Below are 12,081 nucleotides of genomic sequence, written 5' to 3'. Positions count from 1 at the left end.
AGCCTGTAGTGAGATCTTCCTCCCAAGACAGCAGAGGGCCTCCCTAGAGAGGAAGCCAGAGCCCACCTTCTCCTGGCCACTAGCCTTGGGTTAAGGGTTAGGTAGTAACATCACCCAGCAGGGAATATGCTGCCTCCAACAAGGCAGGTGCCCCCCAAAGAGCCATGGGACCTGGCAGCTCCACCCTAATACCACCTGCAGGCTGCTGGCCCCAGTAATGACTGAGTAGGGGAGGTGACGGGAGAGGGTCTGCATCTTAGAAAGCCCACTGAGGGACAGGAGAATTTACCACCACTCAACTTCCAGGACATTTATAGAAACGTGGGTCGCTTTCCTTCCCAGGACCCCCAGAGCCCACACAGAGGAGTACTCCTGGCCAGCAGCCCAGAAGTAGCTGTTCAGAGGGCAGGTGTCTCAAGGGTAGATACTCACCTCTCAAGGGACCTTGGCTGGGGTCTCAGGGACACTGCCAGGGAGGAGCACCCTGTGGTGGTGTATTAGGTTTCTGTAGAAGAACTAAGGCACACACACACACACACACACACACACACACACACACCTGAGGAAGATCTAGATTCATATGTATATGGAGCTGAGGGGTGATTCGGCAGTTAAGAGCACACACTACTCCTGAAGAGGACCATCACTCACTTCCTTGCACCCACCTCAGGCAAGTCACCCCCCCCCATAGCTCCTGCTCAAAGAGAGCAGATCCCCCCTTCAGGATTCTGTGGCCACTTCCACTCACACACACATGTAGCCACACATATATACATAGTTTTAAAAAGAAACAGTTTTAAAAGAGGAGATTTATTAGTCTGGCATATATGATACAGTCCGGGCATGTATGGCCACCTTCACACCAGAAGATGGAACCGGTAGCTGTTCAGTTCATGGTGCTGGATGCCTTGCAGTCAAATCTTGTGCTGAAGGCCTGGAGGATTCTGGAGGGTCTTCAGACCACCCTAGAAGAAGTCGAGTTCTCATGGCAAACAGAATAGTCTCATTTCTGTTGTGATAAAGTACTCCGACAAGAAGTGACAGAGAAGAGAAGCTGATTCAGCTTACAATTCCACGGTCTACCATGTGGGGCAGTCCAGGCAGGAACTTCAGACAGCTAGTCACATCATGTTCACCATCAAGAGATAAGTGAATGCATGTGAGAACACAGAGATGGCCCAGTGGTTAAGAGCACTGGTTGCTCTTCCAGAGGACCTGGGTTCAGCTCCCAGCATGCACATGGTGGCTCATAAACACCTGTAACTCCAATTCCAGGGAATCTGACGCCCTCTTCTGACCTCCACAGGTACTGCATGTCCACGGTACACATGCATGCTGGCGAAACCCTCATACACATAAAATAAAACTAAAAGGGACTGGAGAGACAGCCCAACAGTTTAGAGCACTTGTTGCTCTTCCAGAGGACCAAGGTTCAATTCCCAGTCCAACATGGCCGTTTGCAACCGCTCATAACTGCGGTCGTAGGGGGTCAGATGCCCTCTTCTGGCCTATGTGTGCACCAGGCACACACCTGGTACACATGTTTACATACATACATATATACGTGCATGAAGGCAAAATACTCATATACATAAAATGAATGAATTCAGAAAACTCAATTTTAGATAAATGCAAGCGTGTTCTCCTGCTTGCACTCAGCTGTATTTTTCCACTCCTCAACGGGTCAGGACCTCTAGCTAGAGAACAGCATAGCCCACAAGGGACTGGGTCATCCTGTATCAATTAATGAAGACACTCTCCCATGGGCCAGTTCAATAGAGACAATCCCTCATTGAGATTCTTTTCCCAGGTGACTTTGAGTTGTATCAAGTTGATAATTAGAGCTGACCATCACAAACACCAGCCAAGTGAAGGTGCCACTCACTCTGAGGGAGGGTCCCACACACCCCTAATCCTCCCTGGAAATGCCCCCACAGATTTCTCAGAGGTGTGTCTGTTAGTTGATTCTAGACTCGATCAGGTTGACAATAAAGATGAAGCGTAGGGGCCGAGAAGGATGTGGAAGAAGACCGTCTCCCATGTGTACTGTGAGGTAGCCTAGGCTAGCCCTCAGAGTGAAGGGAGTCCAAACGCATGTCTGCTAACCCCAGTACTTCCAGGTAGAATCCCTGGTTCCATTTCTAAACATCACCAAGGAATACAATGGAGATCCAACAAGACACACAGGCTGGTGGTGGCTCTGGCAAGCCATCTGTGGCACTCGCCATCTGCGGCGCCCACTGTCTATGGCACCCACTGTCCACAACATCTACCGTCTGCAGCTTCCACCATCTGCAGTGCCCACCCACCAGTCTCTCCTGCCCAGGCCCCTCCTCCTTTGGATCATCAGGAGAACCTACAAGGGCCTGAAATTTTTTCTCATCTTGAAAATAAGCCAATGTGAGCACCAGGCAGTGGTGGCACACGCCTTTAATCCCAGCCCTTGGGCGGTAGAGGCTGGCAGATCGCTGTGAGTTTGAGGCCAGCCTGGTCTAAAGAGCAAGTTCCAGGACAGGCTCCAAAGCTACAGAGAAACCGTATCTCGAAAAGTCAAAAAGGAAATAAGCAAATTTCTTACCATGCCCCCACTCACTGATGAGGTCAGAAACAGTGGAATTAGAAGAAAGACCCAAAATAATAACAGGGAAAAGTGATGAATACAATTCCTAAAATCAAGCTTTGGCTTAAGCGCTGAGTTCCCCGGCAGTCAAAGCAAATACAGAGCCATGTTCTATTATAAGATCTAATCTGTCCAGATAATGGGGCCAGCCATGTCAGCACTTCGGGAGACAAGGAGAACTTGCCTGTGACCCCGCCAAGCCAGGGACAGGAGAGGGAAGAACATACGGCTAGGTCTCCAGAGGCACCGGCATTTGTCAAGTCCCTGCACTGCCAGGCTCTGCGCCAGGAAGGAACATCAAATTCAAACCTTTCTCCTGTGCCTCCTCGGGCAAGGTTCTGTCAGTCAGGGGAAACAGGAAGAGAGTTCTGCTGAGATTCCAGTCAGTGTCCCTGGAAGCGGGATTCTGGGGGCTCTGGGGAACAAGGCAGCAGGACCAGGATCACTAGTCTGCCACTGATTTTCCTGTTTGAAGCCTCTGCCCCCAGGAAACGGCCTGCTCACTGCTCACTGATTGGGGACAACAGCATTGCTCGCCACAGGTGACCAAGCACTTGACTTGCTCAGCCTCTGATTTCTGGTCACACAGTGGTGTGAAATGCACTATGAATACTAAAAATTTACAAATTTTTCTGAGCTAGGGACATGGGTGTAATGGCCTCTCCTGATAATAGGGGACAGCAACAAACCACAAACCACAGCTAATCTGCCCCAAAGTCCCAAGAGGAAAGACCTGGCACTGTGCAGGTGACTAACTAGGGCCCTTGGGAGGCCAAGAGTCCTAAATGTATCATTCCACCTATAATTGGGTCACCAGGATGTAAACCCCCCCAGGTCAGGGATTCCTGCAATGGGACATTATCACAGTGACAGCAATGTGGACGCTGACGCAAAGCCTGGTGTCTATTTGGAGATTCCAGGCTTTAGATGTGGCTCAGGTAATGAGTGTGCAGGAGGTTGTGTGGGAAAGGTTAAGCAGCGTTCTAGCCTTGGAGTCCTTGGGAATAAAGTGACTTCTTGCCAGATGTTTGCTGACACAGACTGAACATGCACCATCTCCCTCTCCAGCCCCGTTAGCCCCTTCCAATGGCCCCATCTCTGACACAGGCTTCTTTTCCTTTCTCCTATGGTAACAGAATCCTGGCGTGGCTGGGCACGTGGTCAGTCAGAAGAAAAGCTACATTTCCAGAGCTGAGGAGACATCTGGTAAACTGCTTGCAAGACAAGCATGAGGACCTGGGTTTGGCCCCAGCAATCACCTGGGAAGGCCAAGTGTGGTGGTTCTCAGGTCTATAACCTAGTGTTGGAGCAGCAGAGACAGGGACCCCTGGGGACAGCTGACCAGCCAGCCTAGCTAATTAGTGAATTTCATGTCCAAGAAGACATCCTATATCAAAATCTACAGAAGGGCAGCAAGATGGTCCAGAAGATAAAGGTGTCTGCTGCCAAGTCTGATGAGCTGAATTCATTTTCTAGGACCCACGTGGTAGAAAGAGAACTGACTCTTACAGGCTTTCCTCAAACCTTCATATGTGCACAAACACACACACACATACACACACACATACACACACACAACTCACACACTCACGCACATGCACACACACACATGTGCGCATGCATGCATGCACATGCATTCAGAGGCTACATTTTCCAGATTTCTTTGTGGTTGAGGATGACCATGTGACTAAATTCAGACCAATAGCAGAAGTGCCATATTCCACTTCCAGGTCACATTCTTAAAGGGCAGAGGAACCTGGTCCCTCATCTCTTTGCCATGCTCTTCCTCAGAAATGGGATCCACCTAGGGGCATCTACCATGAACCAGGAACACAAGGAAGCATGCTGAGGTGCTGGAACTTGGGTCCCTGGTGTATTTTCAGCACAGCAGCCTGATACAGGCATTCTGAGTCTGCCCCATGTCAGATTCCAACTGCTATGCCAAATAAGGAAAATCTCAGCTGGTCTCTCTCCCATCATCTCCCAGGATGGAACCCAGGAAGTTCAAGAGCTGAGCTGAGGCCTTCAGAATCCTCGTCTCTACACATGGAGTTTGTCCCTCATGGACCACATTATCCCTCCTAAATAATTCAGTCACCTCAAGACAGCCTCAGAGAGTGATCTCATGTTGTACCCAAGTTGACATTGGAAAGAACACTCGGGAAGGGCAATCTGTTTCCAGGGTTCCAGAAGGCTGTTAGAGCCCAGGAGGGAGTTCCAGGCTGAGGTTCCTGGACAAAGATTTGGAAAGGGGTGTGCACTACCAAGCCCTATGCACCTGCTAATCTTGATATCTCACTACCTTTCTTTCCTTCCCCATCAAAATCACATTTTGTGACTGACTGGGACACTTTTCAGAGGTCTCACTCTCCTATAGACACACCTGCAGCCCTCCCAAGGGCATCGTGCAGAAACAATGGCTGTCACATCCTTGGCCCATTCAAGCCAAGGACTCTCTCCTTGGGGACCCAAGGAGCCAGTGGTGGGCAGAAGACGCCTGAGAGGTCCAATAGAGGAAGCCTTTGGAAGCCAGGCTGGCACTGACCCCTGACCCTGCCTGGGGAGGAGCCTTAAAGGAGAATTCATACGCTCCCCACAGAGCTGCTCCCTCCAACTAGGGGCCTGGGGAGCCCCTCAGCCCTGAGCTCCAGCTCTGCCAGCTGTGACATCAGGTTCCAATGGGTCCTGCACTGCCCTTATCTTTCACAAGGAGGGCCTTCCTGTTGGCCCTCTGCCCCCAGGCCTGCAAGACCAGAGGATTGGAAGCTGTGTGGAAGGGTATGGGCAGTTGTGGGGAGGGCTTTGTGGACTGAGCGGATGTAGAGCCCCTGAGCCCTTACTTTTAAGCCCGGGCCCAATGAACCCCTTGCTTCTTTACTCAAGTGTGTCATTGGGCTACTGGCCAGTGAACCAGGGACAGTAGTCCTGCTTTCAGCACTGAGATCCACATCCAGCAGTGAGCGGATGTTATCCAAGCCTGTAACTACCATCTACTTCCTACTTCTTTTTTCTTCTTATTTTTAATAGCTCTTTAGAAATTTCTACACTGTATTGTGATCCTATTCAACCCCTCCCAAAAGTCCTCACAAATCTGCTCCATCTCTATACCTAACCAAAATTTTGAGTCCTTTTTAAAAAAAAAAAAGACAACCACCAAGTGCAATTTGTGCTGCTCATGTACCCTTGGGTGTGTGGCTTTCCACTGAACATGTCAATCTACCAGGCGCACGCCCTTACAAATCGACCGCTTCCCAACACCTATCCACAGACAATCGTTCCTCGGCTGGGGGTGGGACTTCATGCCCACCCACCGTGCATGCTGGGCTTTGGTTGGCATGAGCTGGCGCAGGTCTTGTGTGTGTTGTCACAGCTGCTGTGAGTGCCTCTTCCTTGCTGGGTCTGGAAAAAAGAACAATGGTGTCCCCTTGCAGTCCTCCCCACTTCTGGCTTTCCTGATCTTCCTGGGCCCTCTTCACAAAGATGTCCCAGTCTTACGGAGAAGGCTGTGATGGATACGCCCCATTTAGGGCTGAGCACTTTGTCGTCTCTTAGTCTTTGTACATGGACCAATTATGAGTCTTGGTGTTCATCACCATCATTTGTTAGTCTGTGGGGTATTGTCCCACTCACTATAGAGTCATTCCATTTAAATTCTTTTTCTATATGTAAATATTGAGGAAATTCTGCAGTAGTTGGTGGCTGTTAAGGAAGGATTAAGAGATATGGCCCTGTCAGGGGAAGTTTGTCACTGGGGCAGAGATTGAGGTTCAAAAGGTTTCCTGCCATTCCCAGAGTCTCTCTGCTTTCTGCTTGCTCCTTGAGATGTGAGCTCTCAGGTGTTTCTGACACCATGCCTTCACTCCTAAATCATGGACTCTACCCTTCTGGAATCATAAGTCAAATTAAATGCTATCTTTTATAATTGCTCTATCACAGCAATAGAAAAGTAGCCAAGACACAGGCTGTCGCCACTACTCCTGTTTACCCTCCAGAACTTGATAGTGAGGCCCTGCTGCAGAGGGCGACCCTTGAGTCATAGGACATGGGAACATCAAGTGGGTGCTGACCTCGAGGTCATGCCTTCTCGGTGGCTTCCAAGCACTGGGAGCCACTACTTAAGCTACCCTGATAGCATTAATAGCATGTTGTTGAGTGGGGAGTCGACATCTTACCCAGTGTGAGCCTTGGGCATTACGATACTGACTGGCCTGCCAAGGGACTGGCATAACAGTGGCACAAGTATTATGGGAGCAATCAACCACTTCGTGATTGGATTTAAAGGCTGCTACACCAGCCTTACCCACCCAGCATGCCTGGTACCGTGAAGTGGCCCACGGAGAGAATATACTACTATTATTCTGCTAAACGTACATAGTATTAAACTGCCCCAGAGTTCTTATCTTTATGCCAATAGATTAGTGCATTTCTCAACTCTCGTCAAATAAGCTTCTTTTTGCTGTAGATGGAGACTAACACAGAAACCCATAACTGGTCAATGCAAAAGTAAGGTACTATGGAATCAAGTCCTGAATGGGACACTTAGATCACACTCTCTCCCCACAAGGCTCATTCTAATACTTTCAGATGTGATTAGATTTAACTTAGTCATGATTGACAAGAGACTGTGCACAAGGGGCCTAGGTGTGCAAATTTGCTTTCCAATACCATTTGCATCCGAGCACAGATGGGGTCAGGCGGCATGAAGTCCCACTCCTAGCTGAGGAGCGATTGGCAGTGGAAGCTGCTGGAAGAGGGAAAGTCAGCTTTCTTCAGGAATGTGGTCCCTGAGTATCTACCCTCGGTAAATGACGCTGCACCTAGGCGCATGCCCACAGCATGAAGTGGATTCACGAGGCTTTTAAAAAGGGAGACAATGTGAAGTTGGGAGAGGAAAGCAGTGGCAAAGAATCAGATGGTTAGAAATAAGGAGGTGATTAAAACATTATGCGCATGTATGAAATTCTAGAACAATAAGAAAAGACATGTAGACAAATGGAATACAATAGAGGACCCAGAAATAAACCTGCATTACAACACCTGACTCTCAACAAAGAAATCAAAATGAATGTTGGAGAAAAGAAAGCTTCTCCTGGTTCTGAGGAAACCAGAGACCCACACATAGAAGAATAAGACCAGATCCCTGTCGCTCACCCCGTACAAAAATCAATTCAACATGGATCAATGACTTTTATGTAAGACTTCAAACTTTGAGACTTGGGGAGAAAAGGCTCTCAGACGAGAGCTTTCTGCAAGGAGCTGCAGTAGCTCAGGAAATAGCAGCAAGGGTTGACAAATGGAACTGAATCCAATTTAAAACATAGGAAGCAATTACCAGAGTGAAGCAACAGCTTACGGAGTGGGAGAGAAACCTTTGCCAGTTCTTCATGTGGTGGGGTTAATACCCAGAGTACTCAAAGAACTAAGAGTTACTAAACCAGGAGAACAAAGAATGCAATAAGTAAACGGGAAAATAAACACACTTCTCAAGAACAAGGGTTGATGGCCAACACATGAAGAAAAAGGTCCAGCATCCTCGTCTGCAGGGATCCACAAATCAAAACTGTAGTGGGGGCGCTCACTTGAGCAGCACGTAAGCTAAAACTGTAAACCAAGACCCTGCCCTGTGCAAAGATGGCGTGCAAATTCATGAAGCATTTCTTATCTTTACAATGGCAGAGCTTCGTAGCTGGCCAAAGTGCTGAGAATAAGTGACAAGGGCTCAGTCATGAATGGGACATCCATGTCACGCATGCACACGCAACACATGCACATGCATGCACAAACCCTCTGATGCTCAGAGAATGCGACGGAAGAAAGGGCAGAAAGGATGCAAGAGCTGGAAGAAGTGGGGCGCGGTTTTAGAATGTTGATTTCCAAACGTGGCTGCTGCGCTGTTGACCTCACAGCTGTTGGGATGACCTGCCAACATATGACTGCTGTTAATAGCAGTGTTTTGTATTCAGTTGATAACAACAGGTTTCAGCTGTTCTCACCACAAATAAATGATATGTATGTGAAATAAGACAAGTATTAATCAGCTCTAGTTAGCTATTCCACAGTGTATACGTACTTCCAAACTATGCATTGCACATCACAAATGCAATTTAATCAATTAAAGTAAATTACTTCAAAATAAAAGAGAAACCTAAAATCCATAATCTACACGTGTATCTTAGGAAAGTTTGAAAATGAAGATCAACTCAAGTCTATGGTAAGCTCAGAGAAATAATCATAAATTGAGCAAAAATTAATGGAGTCAAAAATAGCATTACAGTAGAAAAAACAACAAAAGATGGTCTTTTGAAAAGATCAATAAAATGGATTAAAAACTCTCACACAGCTAGCCATGGAAAAGATGAGAGAAGATATAAACTATTGACATCAGAAATAAGAGCTAAGTATCACTAAGGCCATGGTTGAGAGAACAATAAAGGAACTACCCACAATTCCATGCCTATCACTTTAAAGGCTTGCGTGAAACATGCCAGTTCTGAGAGAGACACATTGTACCATAATTCACACCAGGAGAACTAAACAATCTCAACTTCACCAAAGCCCAGCCATTGGGGAAACTGAAGAGAGAGTCAGAGTGAGATAGCTTAGTGGAGAGAGGGGCTTGCATACAGTCCTGAGGGCCTAAGTTCAACCTGGATCCCAAGAAGTGACAGAAGAAAACCAAGTCCTGGGAGCTGCTTGCATGCATATGCTGTGGCACATGCATGGCTACGTGTGCACACACACACACACACACACAAGAAAGAATGAAAGGAAGGAATGGAGGAAGAGAGGAAAGAAGGAAGGAAGGAAGGAAGGAAGGAAGGAAGGAAGGAAGTTGAATCAGTAATTAACAATCTTTCTTTCAAAAAGGAAAGTACCAATCCCAGATAGTTAAAGAGTTAAGAAAGAGATGCTGTCCATCAGCTCTCTATCACACCTCCAGGAAATAGAAACAGAAGGCGCATGCTCAGACTCATTCTACAAGCCCACCATGACCTCAGCACCAAAGCCAGATGCGACACTGTAAAAGGAAAAAGTTGTATGCCTGTGTCCTCTGTGCGGTCTTCCGTCATTTATGAATAAGTTAAATTTAATCATAAGAAACATGTTATATAGCATGTCTACAGCTGATTTGTTTCAGAATGCAAGACTGGGGCTGGCAAGATGACTCAGTGTGAAAACACTGCCACCCAGCCTGAGTTCAATCCCTAGAATTCATATGGAGGAAGGAGAGAACCAACTTCCAAAAATTGTTTTCTGAATTCCAAATGTGCTATGATTGTGCACATACACAGATGCACAAACACACACATGCATACACACGTACACACATGGGCACATGGGAGCATGAATGCACATACATATATACACTTGGGATGTATACACACACATACAATAAATGCAATAATATTTTTTTAAAGAACACAAGACTGAGTCAATGTTTGAAAAGCAATTAATGTAATTTACAACAATAGCAGCATAAAGAGCAAAACATACAATCATATCAACTGCAGAAAGGGCATTTTAGAAAAATCTACATTCGTTCCTTTTTATTTTACTTCTCAGCAAACTAGAATGAGAAGGAACTTCCTCAGCTTCATTTTAAAGCACCTGAAAAACCCTACAGTTGATATTACACTTGACAAATGGGACACCGGATGGCTCCATGGGAGACCAAGATGAAGGCAAGGACACCCCTTCACTGTCCCCGTCAACAGCACGCTGGCAGCCTTAGGTAGTGCAATAAGAAAAGGAAACACAAAACACACATACTCCAAGGGAGGAAATAAAATCGTCTTCACCCACAGTTGACATGATTATCTATAAAGAAAATTCCAACAAATCCACATACGTGCACAGACAAAACCTTGCAGAGCTCCAGGCAATCACAGCAGGGTCGAGGGGGCAGCGTTCAGACACAAAAGCCAGTGGCTTTTCTCCGAGACAACAACGAACTACTGGAATTTAAAATTTTAAGCGGAATGTCATCTATGATAGCACCAAGAATGAAATGCTTAGCTATAAATCGGACAAAATACACTCCGGATCTATACACAGAAAACTACAAGTCTTTAATAAAAAGATCAAACGAAAGAATATCCGAGTAAATGGAGGCCTCTTCTGTGCTCACAGATACTCAATATTCTTTTTTAGTTTACCCACAGATTCAGTACAACTGCAAACAATATCTCAGCAAGCTGTTGTGCTGCTATCGACAAACTGATTCTGAAGTTGATTGAAAGACAAAAGGCCGCAAGAGCCAAAGCAATCCTGGAAGAGAAGCCAACACAGGAATGACACTAGGTGACACTCAGATTTACTAGAAAGCTACAGTAGACACGGCTGTCCGGCACTGGGAAAGGAAGAAGCAAACAGATCAATAGAGCAGAAAGCAGTGCAAAGCAAGAGACCCACACAAATGCATCAGCTGATCTTCCACGGGAACAAATGCCGCTCACTGGAGGGCGTGGACTGTCCCATCAGAAGGTGCTGGAGGATCTGGGACCCACTTGTGAAGAAGGAAGGAGGCATGGAGACAAGGAGAAGTGGGAAGAGGGTGAGCTGGAAGAGGAGAAAGGAGAGGAGGAAGCCCTGAGTGAATGAGTAAGGATTGGATTATAACTAAGCGAATGTGTATTCTTGGACATGAAACATGCCATGTCAAGGACCAAAGCCATGGATGCATGGGAAATTAGCAAAGGACCCACAGAAATTAGCAAAGGAACCATGGGAAGTTGACAAAGCCTCCTGTATATGTGAATCAAATTCAGAAATGTAAAACCCTCCTCTGGTCCAAGTACAAGTTCCTATAAGGATTGGTCAGTGTGTGCAACAACTAGCAGCTGCAAGTTCCTCTTCCTGGATGTGTAGAGCTGAGAATGCTCCCCTACAGAGACCTCCCTCAGAGACTCGCTAATTCCTCCTAAGAGTCTCATGGAGCTGTGGGTTCTGGGTTGTGATAGCAATCGGTGCTATTTCATCAGAGTGTGCACAGCTCACCTGAGTCCAGCTTTTCTATGTCTCTCATTTCCTTAGTGTCCTTATCCCTTCCACCTCTAGTCAGAGTTCCAGGACCAAGTCTTGAGGGGTGAAAAAGAAGTTGGGGAATAAAGAAGAGGAGAAGGAGGAGGCATCAGCTAAGAAAAGAGCTCATATCTTTCACAACAACTAATTCAAAATAATTATAAGCCAAAATATAAAGCTGCCAAACTTCTAGAAGAAAGTAACAGAAATTCCAGGGATGAATTTTTGGAAACAACACTGTAAACTGGATTCATGATAAACTGGATTCATTGACCAAATAGACTTGATTGAAATTCCAAACTTCTCAGCTGGGGGGTGGTTCAGGCAATAGGAAAGCGCACTGCTCTAGCAGAGGATCCAAGCTCTATTCTCAGCAGCCATAGTCACAGTCTCCTGTAACTCCAGCTCCAGGGGATCTGACACCCTCTTCTGGTCTCTGG

Source organism: Microtus oregoni, unplaced genomic scaffold, assembly GCF_018167655.1.
Source record: "Microtus oregoni isolate MIOR12 unplaced genomic scaffold, Mior012 000043F_ref0000047, whole genome shotgun sequence".
NCBI classification, from domain to species: domain Eukaryota; kingdom Metazoa; phylum Chordata; class Mammalia; order Rodentia; family Cricetidae; genus Microtus; species Microtus oregoni.
This window is presented reverse-complemented; position numbering follows the sequence as displayed.